Raw genomic sequence first — 17,405 nt, 5'->3', positions numbered from 1 at the left:
CACTTTGAAATGAAGCTGTTCGGTGAGAGTTTGATCTCTTGGCAAAGCACAGGATCGGCAGATGAAACAATAGGGGGGTTATTCAATGGGTACAAAGAGGAAGGTTCATTGAGTTTCTCAGTCAGATGTAGTCCCTCTGTCATCTGTTTTCCTGCAAATGGATGAGTATGACAGTTAACACTGTCACATGTAAGATCCTTGTTGCTGAGGCAGCAGTGTGTTACCTTACACTCAAAGTGTTGGTGACTGACAAATGTATTCACTGTGATTTTACAATGAACATAATTTGCAGTATGACCCGGGGAAGGGAATGAGTAGGAGTTGAGAAAGCAGAAGGAGGGAGTTTTTATTTAACAAGCATTTTCCAGTCACCATGCAGGCCGCTCCATGCAATCCCAAATGTTATATCATAGATCACTGAGCATTCTGTAAGGCAGGGCTATCAAGTTTTGTTTTGTGGGCTACACAGCTACATATCATGGAGCCAATGGCCACATATATAGTTTAAACCAACAATTTGGCATGTATGTTATGATTGTTGACACATGAATGAAAAGTTTGTTGATACCAATAAATGGTTTGATTTGAGATTTATCTACTATCCAGACAATAGAATTTACAGGGCAGATTTATGGAGTTCAATCCAGGCAAATGCGAGGTGATGCATTTTCGAAGATCAAATTCAAGAGCGGACTATATAGTCAATGGAAGGGTCCTGGGGAAAAGTGATGTACAGAGAGATCTGGGAGTTCAGGTCCATTGTATCCTGAAGATGGCAACGCAGGTTGATAGAGTGGTCAAGAAGGCATACAGCATGCTTGCCTTCATCGGACGGGGTATTGAGTACAAGAGTCGGCAGGTCATGTTACAGTTGTATAGGACTTTGGTTAGGCCACATTTGGAACACTGCGTGCAGTTCTGGTCGCCACATTACCAGAAGGATGTGGATGCTTTGGAGAGGGTGCAGAGGAGGTTCACCAGGATGTTGCCTGGTATGGAGGGTGCTAGCTATGAAGAAAGGTTGAGTAGATTAGGATTGTTTTCGTTGGAAAGACGGAGGTTGAGGGGGGACCTGATTGAGGTATACAAAATTATGAGAGGTATGGACAGGGTGGATAGCAACAAGCTTTTTCCAAGAGTGGGGGTGTCAATTACAAGGGGTCACGATTTCAAGGTGAGAGGGGGAAAGTTTAAGGGAGATGTGCGTGGAAAGTTTTTTACGCAGAGGGTGGTGGGTGCCTGAAACGCTTAACCAGCGGAGGTGCTAGAGGCGGGGCGGTAGCATCATTTAAGAGGCATCTAGACAGGTATATGAACAGGCGGCAACAGAGGGAAGTAGACCTTGGAAAATAGGAGACAGGTTCAAATAAAGGATCTGGATCGGCGCAGGCTGGGAGGGCCGAAGGGCCTGTTCCTGTGCTGTAAATTTTCTTTGTTCTTTGTTCTTTGATTTAATGTAGTAAAATTTACACTTCACAGGCGGGTTCTCAAACAAACATTCAAATGAACTTTGGCGATATGGGGCGAGATTCTCTGGCCTCCCGGCAGCCTGTTTCCCAGTGGCGGGAGGCGGCCTGCTGTTGGCCAGTGGCAGGATCTTCTGGTCCCACCACTGCCAATGGAATGTCCCAGTCAATCTACCCCACAACATCCGAAAATCCACGGTCGGGGTGCACCATCGGTGCGAACGGACGATCATGCAGGGTGAACATCTAGAAGATTTTGCCCATTAGGTTAGGTGGTCAAATGCTTGGTTAGCGAGATAGGTATTCAGGACCACCTTAGAGGAGGAGAGAGTGCGGGAGAGAGGCAGAAGCTTTTAGGGAGGAAATTCCAGAGCTATAGAGCACAGATCTGAAGGCAAAACACCAAAGATTATAGATCATAAATTTACAGTGCAGAAGGAGCCATTCGGCCCATCGAGTCTGCAATGGTCTTGGAAAGAGCACCCTACTTAAGCCCATGTCTCCACCCCGTCCCCGAAACCCAGAAACCCCACCTAATCTTCTGGACACGAATGGACTGAAGAAAATTGGGTATGTGAAGAAGGCCTGAATTGAGGTTTATGGTGAGCGGGTGGGTAAGTGGAGCTGAGTCCACAAAAAGATCTGCCAGATTTTATTGAATGGCGGAGCATGCTTGAGGAGCATGAGGGCCTCCTCCTGCTCCTAGTTCTTATGTTCTTATGTACTTAATACCTGATAGAATGGCAAAATCATTTTTGGGCTAGGAATTCAACTAATAGTCTGGTTTAGCTGTGGGCCTTTAACAAATGGAATTTGTCATTAGCATCACACCTCCAGGTTACATGGTCAATTAGGAAAAGTATGTGGGATGATGTATTTATTCTGTCAAAAGAAGGTTTTCCAATTAAAGTGATCAAAGCAATGGAAAGAAGGATCCACCAAGACTTGGATAGTTGAGGCTGCAGTTCATATAGCAATTGAGAGGAAACTTCGGAAGACTTCTCCCCAGATGTCTCACTCTTACTTGGTGTCCTGCTGTGGGACATGAGGAGGATGCAGTGAATTGAGCTCTGCTTGATTGCAGGAGAAGAGGTTCATTGGGACCTTTTATATGTTGATTTTACTGGCATGATCATGCCACAGGCCTCAGACGCATGGGCTTCAACCAATTGGCAGCAACCTCAAAGTGAACTCATAAGGCTTACAAAGGCTGGTCAATGGGCAGACCCATAATAAAATGGTCTTCCTGATTACCAGCATTAGCAATAATAATAATAGCATTGGCAGCTTACTTTGAGATTGGCTTTAGCAATGAAATATACACCATTTGGATCATTAATCAAATTTAAAAGCCACTTGTAACAGGTACTTAAATAGATAGATGGGAACTGAGTGCTGAATTTGCATAATTTTTGAATTGGGGCGGCACGGTAGCACAGTGGGTTAGCACTGTTGCTTCACAGCGCTAGGGTGCTGGGTTTGATTCCCAGCTTGTGTTACTGTCTGTGCGGAGTCTGCACGTTCTCCTCATGTCTGCATGGGTTTCCTCCGGGTGCTCCGGTTTCCTCCCACAGTCCAAAGATGTGCAGGTTAGGTGGATTGGCCATTCTAAATTCCCCTGAATGTCCAAAATAGTTAGGTGGAGTTACGGGGTTATGGGGACAGGGTGAGTAGGTTAGTAGGGTGCTCTTTCCAAGGGCCGGTGCAGACTCAAAGGGCTGAGTGGCCTCCTTGTGCACTGTAAATTCTATGTAAAAAAAAAGATTTGGACAGACTCCTCAGACCTTTAAAAATGGTGGGTAGCAGCCAGATGTAGAAGCCTGCCCCCACTTCCAACAGAACTAAATGTGTGCTGGTAGGTACAAGGAAGCAGGATGTGATTCACATAAATTTCAAAATCCAAAATTATCTCAGCAGGGGGTTCTGAGTTCATAGCTTGGTTAACAGTTTAAAGAGGTTATTACAGAATTCCCTGGGCGAAATTCTCCGCCCCCCCACGACGGGTGGGAGAATAGCGGGAGGGCCTTCCCGACATTTTTCCCGCCCTCCCGCTATTCTCCCCCCTCCCCGCCGAAGTCCCGACCCGAATCGCTGCCGCCGTTTTTTTACGGCCGGCAGCGATTCTCAGCTGTTAGATGGGCCGAAGTCCCAGCCCTTTCCGCCGTTTTTACGAATGGCAAACACACCTGGTCTTGCCGTTCGTAAAAACGGCGTCACAAACTCGCTATTAATAACCATGGCACCGATTGGCATGGCCGTACCACGGCCGTGCCAAGGGTGCCATGGGCCGGCGATCGTTGGGCACCGATCGCGGGCAGCGGGCCCGATGCCCGTGCACTACTTGCCCTTCCGCCGCCCCGCAGTATCCATTTGCGGGGCGGCTAAGGGGCAACCCGGCCCGCGCATGCGCGGGTTTCGCGCAAAAACGCGATGACGTCACCCGCGCATGCGCGGGTTGGAGTCTTCCAAACTGCGCATGCGCGGCTGACGTCATATGATGCGTCAGCCGGCGCTAACTCCGGCAAGCGGGCTTAACGATTTTCGTTAAGCCCGTCTTGCCGGAGCCTACGGCGTCGGGCTGCTACAGAATTGGTCCCCGGTCGGGAAGGGGCGCGCTGCCGTAAAACCCGCCCGGGTTTTACGGCAGCTTTACGATTTCTCCCGTTTTGGGAGAATCGCGCCCCCTGTCTTTGATGTGAGGTCTGAATAGAAGCTTGTTTTGGAAGAGATTAACCAATCAAAAAGCTTTGAATGGATTTTAGGAATGGGACTTTTTAAATTATTGTCTGGAATTCCGACTTAGCTTATCATTGAGTGGGGTCTGGGCATTACAGGTCTCAGCAGGTTCTGGAAGTTTCCACTTATATGTGGACTGCCAGTGGGCAACGTATGTGCAATCCCATGTTAGGAGTTCTTCGGGCAGAGAACAGGGTCCATTTCACCTGCATGAAAAGAAAATGCACCAAATTCCTGACCGCAGGATCGAGGAGCCGAGCACCAGATCAAGAAGAGTCCCTGACAGGTGAAAGGGAGAGGAGAAAGAGAAAGGTTCCAAAGCGGGAACCCAAGAAAGGAAGCCAGGAAGAGAGAACAGGAAGAGCTATTGGGAGGAAGTGCAAAGAAAAAGGGGCCAGGTATAAAAGGGCTGCAGGTTTTTAGCATTGAGAGCTCAGGAGAAGCACTGGAGATGAGAAGGCAGCAGGTAGTTGGTTATTCCACACTGCAGGTCATTCAGGCAAAGATGACCATTTGTAGTGGTACTGTTCTGCTCAGCCGAAAGAGCTGTGAGTTGGTGCTGGAGTGCAGACTCGGGAATCCTGCGGAATGAAATCTCAGAGGATGAGATTAAAACTCTACAAGGTAGGGGCAGCACAGTGGCGCAGTGGTAGCACTGCAGCCTTACGGCGCTGAGGTCCCAGGCCGATCCCGGCTCTGGGTCACTGTCTGTGTGGAGTTTGCACGTTCTCCCTGTGTTTGCGTGGGTTTCACCCCACAACCCAAAGATGTGCAGAGTAGGTGAATTGGCCATGCTAAATTGCCCCTAAATTGGAAAAATGAATTGGGTACTCTAAAATTTTTTAAAAACTCTTCAAGGTGGTGCCAGTCCGAGTTGGAAAAATTTATGGAGAGAATTCCAAGTCCAGCTGTTTGAATGTGATGACTAGAATCCCTCATGAGAGAAACAGAGACTAAAAGGGATTGATGGACTCACAGCATTTACTAATGTCTGGAGGGGCAGCACGGTGGCCTAGTGGTTAGCACAACCGCCTCACGGCGCTGAGGTCCCAGGTTCGATCCCGGCTCTGGGTCACTGTCCGTGTGGAGTTTGCACATTCTCCCCGTGTCTGCGTGGGTTTCGCCCCCACAACCCAAAAACGTGCAGGGTAGGTGGATTGGCCATGCTAAATTGCCCCTTAATTGGAAAAATGATTGGGTACACTAAATTTTAAAAAAAAACTAATGTCTGGATGGATTTAGAACATAGAACATAGAACAGTACAGCACAGAACAGGCCCTTCGGCCCTCGATGTTGTGCCGAGCCATGCTCACCCTACTCAAACCCACGTATCCACCCTATACCCGTAACCCAACAACCCACCCCCCCTTAACCATACTTTTTTATTAGGACACTACGGGCAATTTAGCATGGCCAATCCACCTAACCCGCACATCTTTGGACTGTGGGAGGAAACCGGAGCACCCGGAGGAAACCCACGCACACAGGGGGAGGACGTGCAGACTCCACACAGACAGTGACCCAGCCGGGAATCGAACCTGGGACCCTAGAGCTGTGAAGCATTTATGCTAACCACCATGCTACCCTGCTGAGAAATCCATGGGATCTGTCTTGGTTGCATTTTCCATTTCTCATGCAATGTAATATGTTTGACCGCATTTTGCCTACGAACCTGCATATAACTCATATTAACACTGAACATTGGAGTATAAGATGAATATTATTTTATCTTTCTAACCTTACATATGTAAAGTTTATTTTGTTTGTTGTGGAATCTTGCGACTTTATTTTCTGAGCAAATGTCTTGGATCTCAATCTTTGTCTACTTTAAACAAGGTCCCTAACCAGACCACACCAAAGAATTAGAGGGTCTGTTCCCGGATCATAACACAATCAAATTTGCAGGAGTGAGAGCTGTATTTCATTGTTAGATTGTTAGAAGTTACATTTATTTAATATCTATTTGGCTCCTGAGGTCTGTCCATGGTGAAATAGGGTCAGATGCTATGGAGGTGAAATGGAGGGTATCAGGGGCCTTGAGGCATGGGTGGGGTTGTGAGATGGCAATGAGTTGACACTGAATTGGTATGGAGGATATGAGGAGCAAGAGAGCGTGAGGGCTATCGGTCCCAACAGCTTCTGAATCAAGTGGGCTGAAGTCCAGAGAATGGAAGTGTTTGTCTAACCAGCCTACATTGGTGCTCTCCTGTTCCCATGGTCACCGGCGCTCTGCTTCAGGAGCTAGTGGCCCTGACTTCATAATCACTGTCATCAGCCCCGCCGTTATTACTAACACGCACCAAGGAGCTGGCACAACCAGTGATAGAACCTCGAAACGTCACGTTTGATTTCTAATTTCTTCATTTTGCATCACCTCTTAATTCCCTGCCCCTCCAATCTTGAAGAAGTCTGCTACCATCTGAGACTTTCTGAACAATATCTCGCATTCCAACATTTCCCACTAATTGCTACTATTCCTTTCGATTTATCACACATATAAATTCTCTTCTCCCATCACTGCACTGTGAATGCTGCACCTGAATCTGTGAGTAATAACGCAAGTAAGTGGACCCAGGAAATTTGAGTATGGATTCGAACCAGTTGTTAAACCTGTGCACCAGCAGAGGAAAATTGGCTTCCGTGTTGCTTTCCACCAGTGGCAAAGATATATTGTGGAAGTACATAAAGATGCTGCCCAAGCAGCCCAGTGCTGACATAGACATTGGCATCCTCTTTTTCCGATGTAGCCACATGCTTTGTTTGCTTCTATTTGTGATATGGGTTGTGGATGGGGTTGAAAATGACATTACTGTGCTTGCAGGGAGGCACAGTGGGTGTCACTGCTGCCTCGCAGGGACCCGGGTTCAATTCGGCCTAGGGTGACTGTGTGAATTCTCCCCGTGCCTGCATGAATTTCCTCCGGGTCCCTCCCACAGTTCACACATCTGCAGGTTAGGTGGATTGGCCATGCTAAATTATCCCGTAGTGTCCTACGGTTAGGCAGGGTTATGGAGATAGGGCAGGTAGGGTGCTCTTTCAGCTGGTCGGTGCATACCCAATGGACCGAATGGCTTCATTGTGCACTGTAGGGATTTGATGATTCAATGATTCTTTGTGTATACTGAATTGCAGCGTGCCCAGGGATGCAAGCACCAAGGTCTTTCTCTCTCTCTCTCTCTCTCTTTCTCGAGCTCTCTGATGGAAGTTGTTTGCAAAGCAGCTTGATACACACAATGCCCTTTGGAAGACTCTTATTGTGAACCGGATTAAACTGGATTAAAGATGGATCCACAGTGGGAGGGTAGGGGCGGGCAGGGCCGAGATAGTCTCAGATCGCTTGTGGTGATCATTGAGGCTGGTGAATTAGGGTTCAACTCAAACTGGCAGGCAACGCGGTCAAGCCAGGGAAAGTGGACCTTTACAGAGTTGCTGGCAATCTGTGGGGTCCTTAAAACCTTATCATCCATGCAATGCAACAACTGTGCTAAATTGAAATGGTGGAGTTGATTAAGTGATATATTTTAGCATCTGAAAGAGCCTCAGTAACACTGTTCGGGTTATCTCTGCATGAGCAGCAGGCAAGCCTCTGATCTAATCAAATTATTCAGTGTTAAAGACAGCCAGGCATTCCACAGCTCCACTCACAGAGCCCAGCTGAGATCAAATGCTAATCAGTTGCTCCCTAATATTTATTTCCTCTGTCAGCACTCCCTTCGTGTTTGTTTATAGAGCAGTGCCTCCTGCTGAATAGATGGATGAAACATGAATTAATAGAGATGCAGAAAGATGATTGACAGGCGGTGAAATAAATTCAAATATACTGCACGTTAACAGGAAATCAGTCAGCTAATAAATACATAGACAAACTGTCATTCAGACAGATTGCGCCGTAGATTAACAGCAAGAAGATGAGGTAAAATACAGATAGACAGGTGAGTAACTTAGATAAGGTACAGCAACACGTAGATCACTGATAGATGATCAGGAAGATGGGTTGATATTAGATCAACTGATTACTGGTACTCTCAAAGGATGAGTCAAAAATAGTAGATTTATAATCCCTAGTAGGTAGAAATAAATAGTTAGGCAGACTGATAACCTAGATAAATTTGACATTTAATGTCATGCAGAGAGATCATTTGGATAAGAGATAGATAAGATGGGCTAACTTAAATAAAATGGGTCGGTGGGTAAGCCTGGGAAGTGATTTGGGATCAAGACAGAGTGAGTGATAACTTAGATAAAACAGAAAAGTTAGATTGTCGAGCGAATAGTCAGAAAGGTAATGCACGAGGCAGATAGATCAAATAGGCTGATAGGATAGATAAATGAATAGATTGATGTACAACATCAGGTAAAGCAGAGTGGTCACATAGATAAGATGGGTCAATAAACAAAGGCAGTTTAATGAAGGAGAAGAAGCTGGTTGGGTTACAGATATAAATATATTATGGGAGTGCCGGAAAGGTGTAACTTGAGCAGGGTGGAGATGATCACGCACAACAAACAGAAGACATTCCAATCTGGATTCCTTTCTCTTTTACTCTGCCTTTCCGTCCTTGCGTTAATAAAAACAAAAATGGCCCTCCCTGAAGTGCAACAGTTCAGCCACAAACGGCATTTCATGGAACGGGTGGACGTAAAAAAAAACCCGCCAGAACTCACCATTAAAATTATACAGAGAACATAAAATGAAACGATCAAACAGGGGTTTGTGTGAAGGAAATATTTTTGCAAGCAATCATCGCCTTCACAATCTGAATGGGCCCTCAGACGCAGTTACATACATCCCCTGTCTCCCATTCAAGCAACTGCCTACAGCTATTTATGGAGCTGATGCTTGTTCACTGGTATCCAGAGGATCTGCCTGGGCAAACAAGGAATTGTCGATCAAGTGGAAATTAATTAGTAAATTGTTTTGGCAGAAGTTTCCAGCTTAATGATGCTTCCCCTCCCATGCCTGCGGATAGAGCACTTCCTGCACACCACTTTTGCACACCTCCTCCAGCAGTCCACACCCACCAACTCCCCTACCAACATAAATTATCCTGGCTGGGAAAAATGACTGCAAGAAATCGCAAGGGGAGCCTGGAAGGTAAAAGTGAAAAAAAAGGTTTTGTTTCCCTATACTGGGTCAGGTCAGAGGTTACATTTAAACTGCAACTCACACCAGAGGTCAGTTTTGTTTTTTGTTCACAGAGCTTCAAGTACTGCAAAGCTGAATAAAACTACCAGCACCTCCTCCAGTCATACTTACCCACTGTCCAGGAGATGTCACCTATATATACACACACTGACTCCATTCCCTCTCCTCCCCTCTCAATCGAGTGTCACTGTACAGAAATATTCCTGTAATTACCAGTCTCATCGAAGACCTGTTAACTGGGAGTAAAAATGAGGCTGTTGAATATGATAATTTATTCGTGAATTAGCTTAATGAGACTAAGCTACAGACACTGTTTACATTCTGACTGTTTTTCGTCGGTCTCCTCACTGTCTAATGCAACTGCACTGGGACACCAGACTGCTCGTCAGCTTTCGTCATTTTCTTGCAAGCTCCTGTGAGAGTTTTAATCTCTCAAGATACCAGGTTGATTCGATCAAAAAAGCATAAATTACTCACCTCAGGCCGCTATCTGCTGCAGGGACTAATGACATGACTTCCTCTGGTTTTCTGTTTACCCATTCTCTTACCAGTCACCCTACCTTTTGTCCTCTACTGTTCCCCCCCCCTGCCCTCACCTGCCTTTACCTGTCTTCTCACTTGACTTCACCTAAAAATTACTCTACCCCTTAGCTCATATGTTCTCTTACATACTCACTCCTAAGTTTAACCCTTAACCCAGAACATTCACTTCAATTGTCCACATCCTCCATCACATTCCATTCATTATCTCCATATGTACCCATGTCAACATACCTATCTCTTCAACCTCGCATGGGGCAGCAGGGTAGCATGGTGGTTAGCATAAATGCTTCACAGCTCCAGGGTCCCAGGTTTGATTCCCGGCTGGGTCACTGTCTGTGTGGAGTCTGCACGTCCTCCCCCTGTGTGCGTGGGTTTCCTCCGGGTGCTCCGGTTTCCTCCCACAGTCCAAAGATGTGCGGGTTAGGTGGATTGGCCATGCTAAATTGCCCATAGTGTCCTAATGAAAGTAAGGTTAAGGGGGGTGTTGTTGGGTTACGGGTATAGGGTGGATATGTGGGTTTGAGTAGGGTGATCATGGCTCGGCACAACATTGAGGGCCGAAGGGCCTGTTCTGTGCTGTACTGTTCTATGTTCTAGTTGCCTGCGCCATTATCTTCCCACATTGGCAGCACTTGTACCATTTCCATATCTAATTGTTTTCTGAATGTGAGTACGAGATAGGGAGGCAAGTTGGTTGTGGTGAGAAGTGGGAAATTATTTCATGGCCTAGTTCGTCCCTATCTCTGTGATCTCCTCCAAAACTACAACCCTCTGGAATAACTACATGCTTCTAACTCTGGCCTCTAGTGCATTTCCAATTCTAATTGCTCCAGCAGTGGTGACCGTGCCTTCAGATGTGTCAGCCTCGAGCTTGAGAATTCGTTCCCAACCTCGCTTTCATCTTTTAAGTCACTTTTAAGATCTGACTCTCTTAAGGGTGGGTTTTTCTAGCCCCCACCCCGCGCCATGATTTCTGGCGGCCAAAGTGGCTCACCATTGATCGCTGGTAGGATCATCTGTTCCCGCCATTGTCTGTGGCCTTTTGTGTGGTTCGCCCGCCCCACTGCTGGGGAACCCGCCTGGGATGGGGGGAGGGAACGGGGTCACCCATTGAGGGACGGAAAACCCCATCAGTGGTAAGGGTGGAAAATGCCACACTTTTGTCCAAAGAGTTTGGTAATCTGACATATCTCCTTTGGGACAGTGTCATATTTTGTTTCATAGCGCACCTTGGGATGATGCATTATGTAATAGGCACAATGTAAATTAAAGTTGTTTTGCTGTTGTTGTTAAACAGTTAGATTAAGTGAAAGAAATTCATTCCGTCTCATAAATTACCACATCATTGAATCAAACCTGGAGATCCGTTGCATGTTGCAGCAGTAAGACAATGCACACCTGCCCTTTACAGCAGAATAATACTGTGCTCATGGAATGGAATAATGCTCCTGATTTTTTAAAATAGTGCAGACTCTGTCTTTCTAACTCCACAGGAGATGTCCTATTAATATTGAAAATGGCACATCACATGCAGAGCTACAATTAGCCTGATTCCCACAGTGAAGCCCTCAGCAGTGGCCTTAAAAGGACAGGCCAGCTATAAGTAACAGTTACGCTGTTACCCCCAGAGCAATACCACGGTATTCTACTACTTTCTGTTATAGAATCCTATATAATAACAACTTGTGTATTACTAGGTATATATATATATTGTATAACTAGTCGATCGCTTGTAATATGGTACTCTGGCAGTCAAGATCAAAATTAATCTTTTAGGTCGAGCAGTATTAAAGAATGGTGCTAATGGAATCCTGTGGAGCAGTGGAGAGGGTGAAGGAGGATCAGGCAACCAGTAGGAGAGGGGACAAGGAATGGGCAAACTCTTTTGAAAGAATATAATCCTTTCTAGTGCATCTTAAACATGTACTTTGAAGTACTTAATTATGCAAGGGCATTGCACCCTTGTGTACCAAGTAGAGCTCATATTTTGCATGACATAAAAATACAGACCACGTATAGATTATACCTGAAAGTACATGGGGAATATTGCATCTAAATTATTCTGCACTGCAGATACAGTTTCCAGTGCACACAATCTAAGAGCAACTATATTTTGAACAGAGACAAATAAATCTGTATATTTATTCAATGATGCATTGTTTGATGTATGATATACAGAAGAACACGAGTGTGTTCCAGATAGTACCTGTATTTCTGGGTGCTTCATAGCTGCAAGATGATAAAATTGAGGAGGGAGAGCTAGGAATGCCCCTGACCATCTTGTAAGATTAGGAAACAGACAGATTTCTAGACTCTAAAGTTGTCAAGGGGTATGAGGAGAGTGCTGCATTAAGATAGAGGATCGGTGATGATACATAGAAGCATACAGTACTAAGAAAACAGGAGGAGGCCATTCAGCCCTTCAAGTCTGTTCTGTCAATTATTATGATCATGGCTGATCATCAATTCAAACCCAGCCCCCCCCCCCCCCCCCCCCCATATCCCTTGAGCCCTTTAATCCCAAGAGCTATATCTAATTATTTCTTGAAATTATGCAACATTTTGGCTTCATCTACTTTCTGTGATAGTAAAAATTCCAGAGATTTACCAGTCTCTGGGTGAAGAAATTTCTCCTCACCTCAGTGCTAAAAGGTTTACCCCTTATCCTAAACTATAACCCCTAGTTATGGACTCCCCCACCATCAGGAATATTCTATCTGAATCTACATTGTCTAATCCTGTTAGCATTTTATAAGTTTCTATGAGATCCCCAATCATTCTCTGAACTCCAATGAATAAGATCCTAACCGACTTAATCTCTCCTCATATGACAGTCCCGCCATCCCAGGAATAGCCTGGTAAATCTTTGCTGCACTCCCTCCATAGGCAAAAATATCCTTCCTCATATAAGGACACCAAAACTGCTCACAATATTCCAGGTGTGGCCTCACCAATACCCGATACAATTGTAGTAAAACAGATATATTCCTATACACAAAACCTCTCGCTATGAAGGCCAAAATGCCATTTGCCTTCTTTACTGCCTGCTGTACCGACGCGCTTACTTTCAGCGACTGATGCATGAGGAAACCAAGGTCTCGCTGAGTATTCACCTCTCTGAATTTACACCCATTCAAATAATAACCTGCTTTCCTACTTTTGCTACGGAAGCAGATAACTTGCACTTATCCACATTATGGATCTGCATCTGCCATGCATATGCTCACTCACTCAGCCTGTCCAAATCCCACAGAAGCAACTCTGCATCCTCCTCAAAGCTCACCCTCTCACCCTACTTTGTTTGTATCATCTGCAAATGTGGAGTTAATCGTTTTGTGCCCTCGTCCAAATCATTAATATATAATGTGAACAGTTGGGGTCCTAGATCAGATCCATGCGGTACAGCACTAGTCACTGCCTGACAATCAGAAAAAGACCCATTTATTCCAACTTTTTACTTCCTGTTTGCTGAGATTTGTCGAGCATGGTTTTCCTTTCGTAAATCCATGTGACTTTTTCTGATGTCACCACTGCTTTCCAAATGCTATGCTATGAAATCCTTGATAATGGACTCTAGCAACTTCCCTACTATCGATGTTAGGCTCATTGGTCTATAATTCCCTATTTTCTCCCAACCTCCATTTTTGAATAACCGGGTTATATTAGCTAACCTCAAAATCCGTCGGAATCATTTCAGAACCTAAAGAATTTTGGAAAATAACCACCAATGGATCTACTATTTCTAGGGCCATTTCGTCAAGTACTCTGGGATGAAGATTATCAGGCCCTGGAGATTTGTACGCCTTCAATAAGATTAATTTCCCCAAAACCATTTCTTTACTCATACTAATTTCCTTCAGCTCCTCACCAAGAGTTGTGTTTCTCAGAACTTCTGGTACATTATTCATGTCTTCCTTTGTGAGGAAAAAAGCAAAGTACGAATTTAGTTCCTCCGCCATTTCTTTGTTCCCTGTGATGAATTTCCCCATTTCTGACTGTAAGGAGCCTACATTAGTTTTTATCAATCTTTTTCTCTTTACGTACCTATAGAAACTTTTACAGTCAGTTTTTATGTTCCCCACTTGCTTACTTTCAAATTGTATTTTCCCCTTCTTAATCAATCCCTTTGTCCATTTCTTTTTTTTCCAATTAAGGGACAATTTAGTCTGGCCAATCCACCTATCCTGCACATCTTTGGGTTTTGGGGGTGAGACCCATGCAGACAAGAGTGCAAACTCCACACGGACAGTGACCCGGGCCCGGGATTGAACCTGGGTCCTTGGCGCTGTGAGGCAGCAGTGCTAACCACTGCGCCACCATGCTACCTCTTGCTGAATTTTAAACGGCTCCCAATCCTCAGGTCTATTGTTTTTACTTGATAATAAAAATAATCGCTTATTGTCACAAGTAGGCTTCAGTGAAGTTACTGTGAAAAGCCCCTAGTCGCCACATTCTGGCGCCTGTTCGGGGAGGCCAGTACGGAAATTTATATTGATTATGGGAATGATGGGAATTGATAATGTATATGTTTCTTCTTTGAATCCAATACTATCTTTAATTTACCTTGTAAGCCATGGTTTGGACACAGTGCCCTTTCTACCTTTGCGCCAAATAGGAATATGTTGATTGGTAGAGCAGGCTCAAACGGCCGAATGGCCTACTTTTGCTCTTATTTTGTATGTTTCTATGTTAGCATATTTTTGACATACATTAACATAGCGTTGGGTCTGCACTACCATAAGTGCAGTTCCTGCTCTGATTGCAAACCACTCAGTCCCACACAAACCCCTCTCCCACCCCTGCAACTAGCCACCTCCTTCCCAGTTCCCATTCACCCCGGAGCTTTGGAAATCCTACAGCTTGGGCTGATAAGTGGCAAGTAAAACTCTCTAACAAGGGAGAATCTAACAATCACCCCTTGACATTCAATGGCATCAGCATCACTGAATCCCCCAGTATCAAAATCCTGGGAATTATTGCTGACCAAAACAATTAACTAGATTAGCCATTTAGATACTGTGGCAACAAGCACAGGTTAGAGACTGAGAATCCTGCAATGAGCAACTCAGCTCCTGAATCCCCAAAGCTTGTCAACCATCCACAATGCCCAAGTGTGATGCAATAGTAGACGAAGTAGACGAACTAATGGCACAGATCATCGTGAATGATTATGATGTGGTAGGCATCACAGAGACATGGCTGCAGGGGGTTCAGGACTGGCAGTTAAACATCCAAGGATATATAACCTATCGAAAAGACAGGGAGGTGGGCCGAGGGGGTGGGGTTACCTTGTTAGTTAAGAACAAAATTAAATCTATGGCACTAAACGACATAGGGTCGGATGATGTGGAGTCTGTGTGGGTAGAATTGAGGAACCACAAAGGCAAAAAAACCATAATGGGAGTTATTTACAGACCTCCTAACAGTGGTCAGGACCAGGGGCGCAACATGTACCGGGAAATAGAAAAGGCATGTCAGAAAGGCAAGGTCACGGTGATCATGGGGGACTTCAATATGCAGGTGGATTGGGTAAATAACGTAGCCAGTGGATCCAAAGAAAAGGAATTCATGGAATGCTTACAAGATGGCTTTTTGGAACAGCTTGTCATGGAGCCCACAAGGGAGCAGGCTATTCTGGACCTAGTGCTATGTAATGAACCAGACTTTATAAAAGATCTTAAAGTAAGGGAACACTTAGGAAGCAGCGATCATAATATGGTTGAGTTCAGTCTGCAGTTTGAAAGAGAGAAGGCAAAATCGGATGTAATGGTGTTATAGTTAAATAAAGGTAATTACGAGGGCATGAGAGAGGAACTGGCGAAAATCGACTGGAAGCAGACCCTAGTGGGGAAGACAGCAGAGCAAAAATGGCAGGAGTTTGTATGCATAATTGAGGACACTGTACAGAGGTTCATCCCCAAGAAAAGAAAGATTATCCGGGGAGGGATTAGACAGCCATGGCTAACAAAGGAGGTCAGGAAATGTATCAAAGAAAAAGAGAGATCCTATAAAGTGGCCAAAAGCACTGGGAAATCAGAAGATTGGGAAGGCTACAAAAACAAACAGAGGTTAACAAAGAGACAAATAAGGAAGGAGAGGATCAAATATGAAGGCAGGCTAGCCAGTAATATAAGAAATGATAGTAAAAGTTTCTTTCAATACATAAGAAACAAACGACAGGCCAAAGTAGACATTGGGCCAATTCAAACTGATTCTGGAAGGCTAGTGATGGGAGACGAGGAAATGGCTGGAGAACTTAATAAGTACTTTGCGTCTGTCTTCACAGTGGAAGACATGAGTAATATCCCAAAAATTATAACTCAGGGGGCTGAGTTGAGTATGGTTGCCATTACAAAAGTGATGGTGCTAAAAAAGCTAAAAGGTCTTAAAATTGACAAATCTCCTGGCCCCGATGGGCTACATCCTAGAGTTCTGAGGGAGGTGGCTGAAGAAATAGCGGAAGCGTTGGTTGAGATCTTTCAAAAATCACTGGAGTCAGGGAAAGTCCTGGACGATTGGAAGATCGCTGTTGTAACCCCCTTGTTCAAGAAAGGATCAAGACAAAAGATGGAAAATTATAGGTCAATTAGCCTAACCTCGGTTGTTGGTAAAATTCTAGAATCGCTCGTTAAGGATGAGATTTCTAAATTCTTGGAAGAGCAGGGTCAGATTAGAACAAGTCAACATGGATTTAGTAAGGGGAGGTCGTGCTTGACGAACCTGTTAGAATTCTTTGAGGAGGTGACAAGTAGGTTAGACCAGGGAAACCCAGTGGATGTGGTCTATCTGGATTTCCAAAAGGCCTTTGATAAGGTGCCACACAGGAGGCTGCTGAGTAAGGTGAGGGCCCATGGTGTTCGAGGTGAGCTACTGGCATGGGTTGAGGATTGGCTGTCTGACAGAAGGCAGAGAGTTGGGATAAAAGGTTCTTTTTCGGAATGGCAGCCGGTGACCAGCGGTGTCCCACAGGGTTCAGTGTTGGGGCCGCAGCTGTTCACCATATATATTAATGATCTGGATGAAGGGACTGGGGGCATTCTAGCGAAGTTTGCCGATGATACGAAGTTAGGTGGTCAGGCAGGTAGTGCTGAGGAAGTGGGGAGGCTGCAGAAGGATCTAGACAGTTTGGGAGAGTGGTGCAGGAAATGGCTGGTGCAATTCAACGTGAGAAAATGTGAGGTCTTGCATTTTGGAAAAAAGAATCCAAGCATAGACTACTTTCTAAACGGTGAGAAAATTCATAAAGCCAAAGTACAAAGGGATCTGGGAGTGCTAGTCGAGGATTCCCTAAAGGTAAACATGCAGGTTGAATCCGTGATTAAGAAAGCGAATGCAATGTTGTCATTTATCTCAAGAGGGTTGGAATATAAAAGCAGCGATGTGCTACTGAGCCTTTATAAGGCTCTGGTTAGGCCCCATTTGGAGTACTGTGTCCAGTTTTGGGCCCCACATCTCAGGAAGGACATACTGGCACTGGAGCGTGTCCAGCGGAGATTCACACGGATGATCCCTG

At 45.1% G+C, this 17,405-nt stretch overlaps 1 long non-coding RNA gene across 1 annotated transcript in view; it reads right to left on the bottom strand.

Annotated features, from left to right (window-relative positions):
- LOC119977266 overlaps positions 1-9,570 on the bottom strand; it is a 29,058-nt gene extending 19,488 nt beyond the window's left edge. The window contains exon 1 of the long non-coding RNA XR_005463145.1: positions 9,461-9,570. This is a non-coding gene — a long non-coding RNA (uncharacterized LOC119977266). The remainder of the gene's footprint in view (positions 1-9,460) is intronic.
- Between the last annotated feature and the right edge of the window lie 7,835 nt (positions 9,571-17,405).

This window comes from Scyliorhinus canicula, chromosome 1 (genome assembly GCF_902713615.1).
Source record: "Scyliorhinus canicula chromosome 1, sScyCan1.1, whole genome shotgun sequence".
Taxonomy (NCBI): domain Eukaryota; kingdom Metazoa; phylum Chordata; class Chondrichthyes; order Carcharhiniformes; family Scyliorhinidae; genus Scyliorhinus; species Scyliorhinus canicula.
Note: the sequence above shows the minus strand (reverse complement) of the source record. Positions and strands in the feature narration are given on the sequence as shown.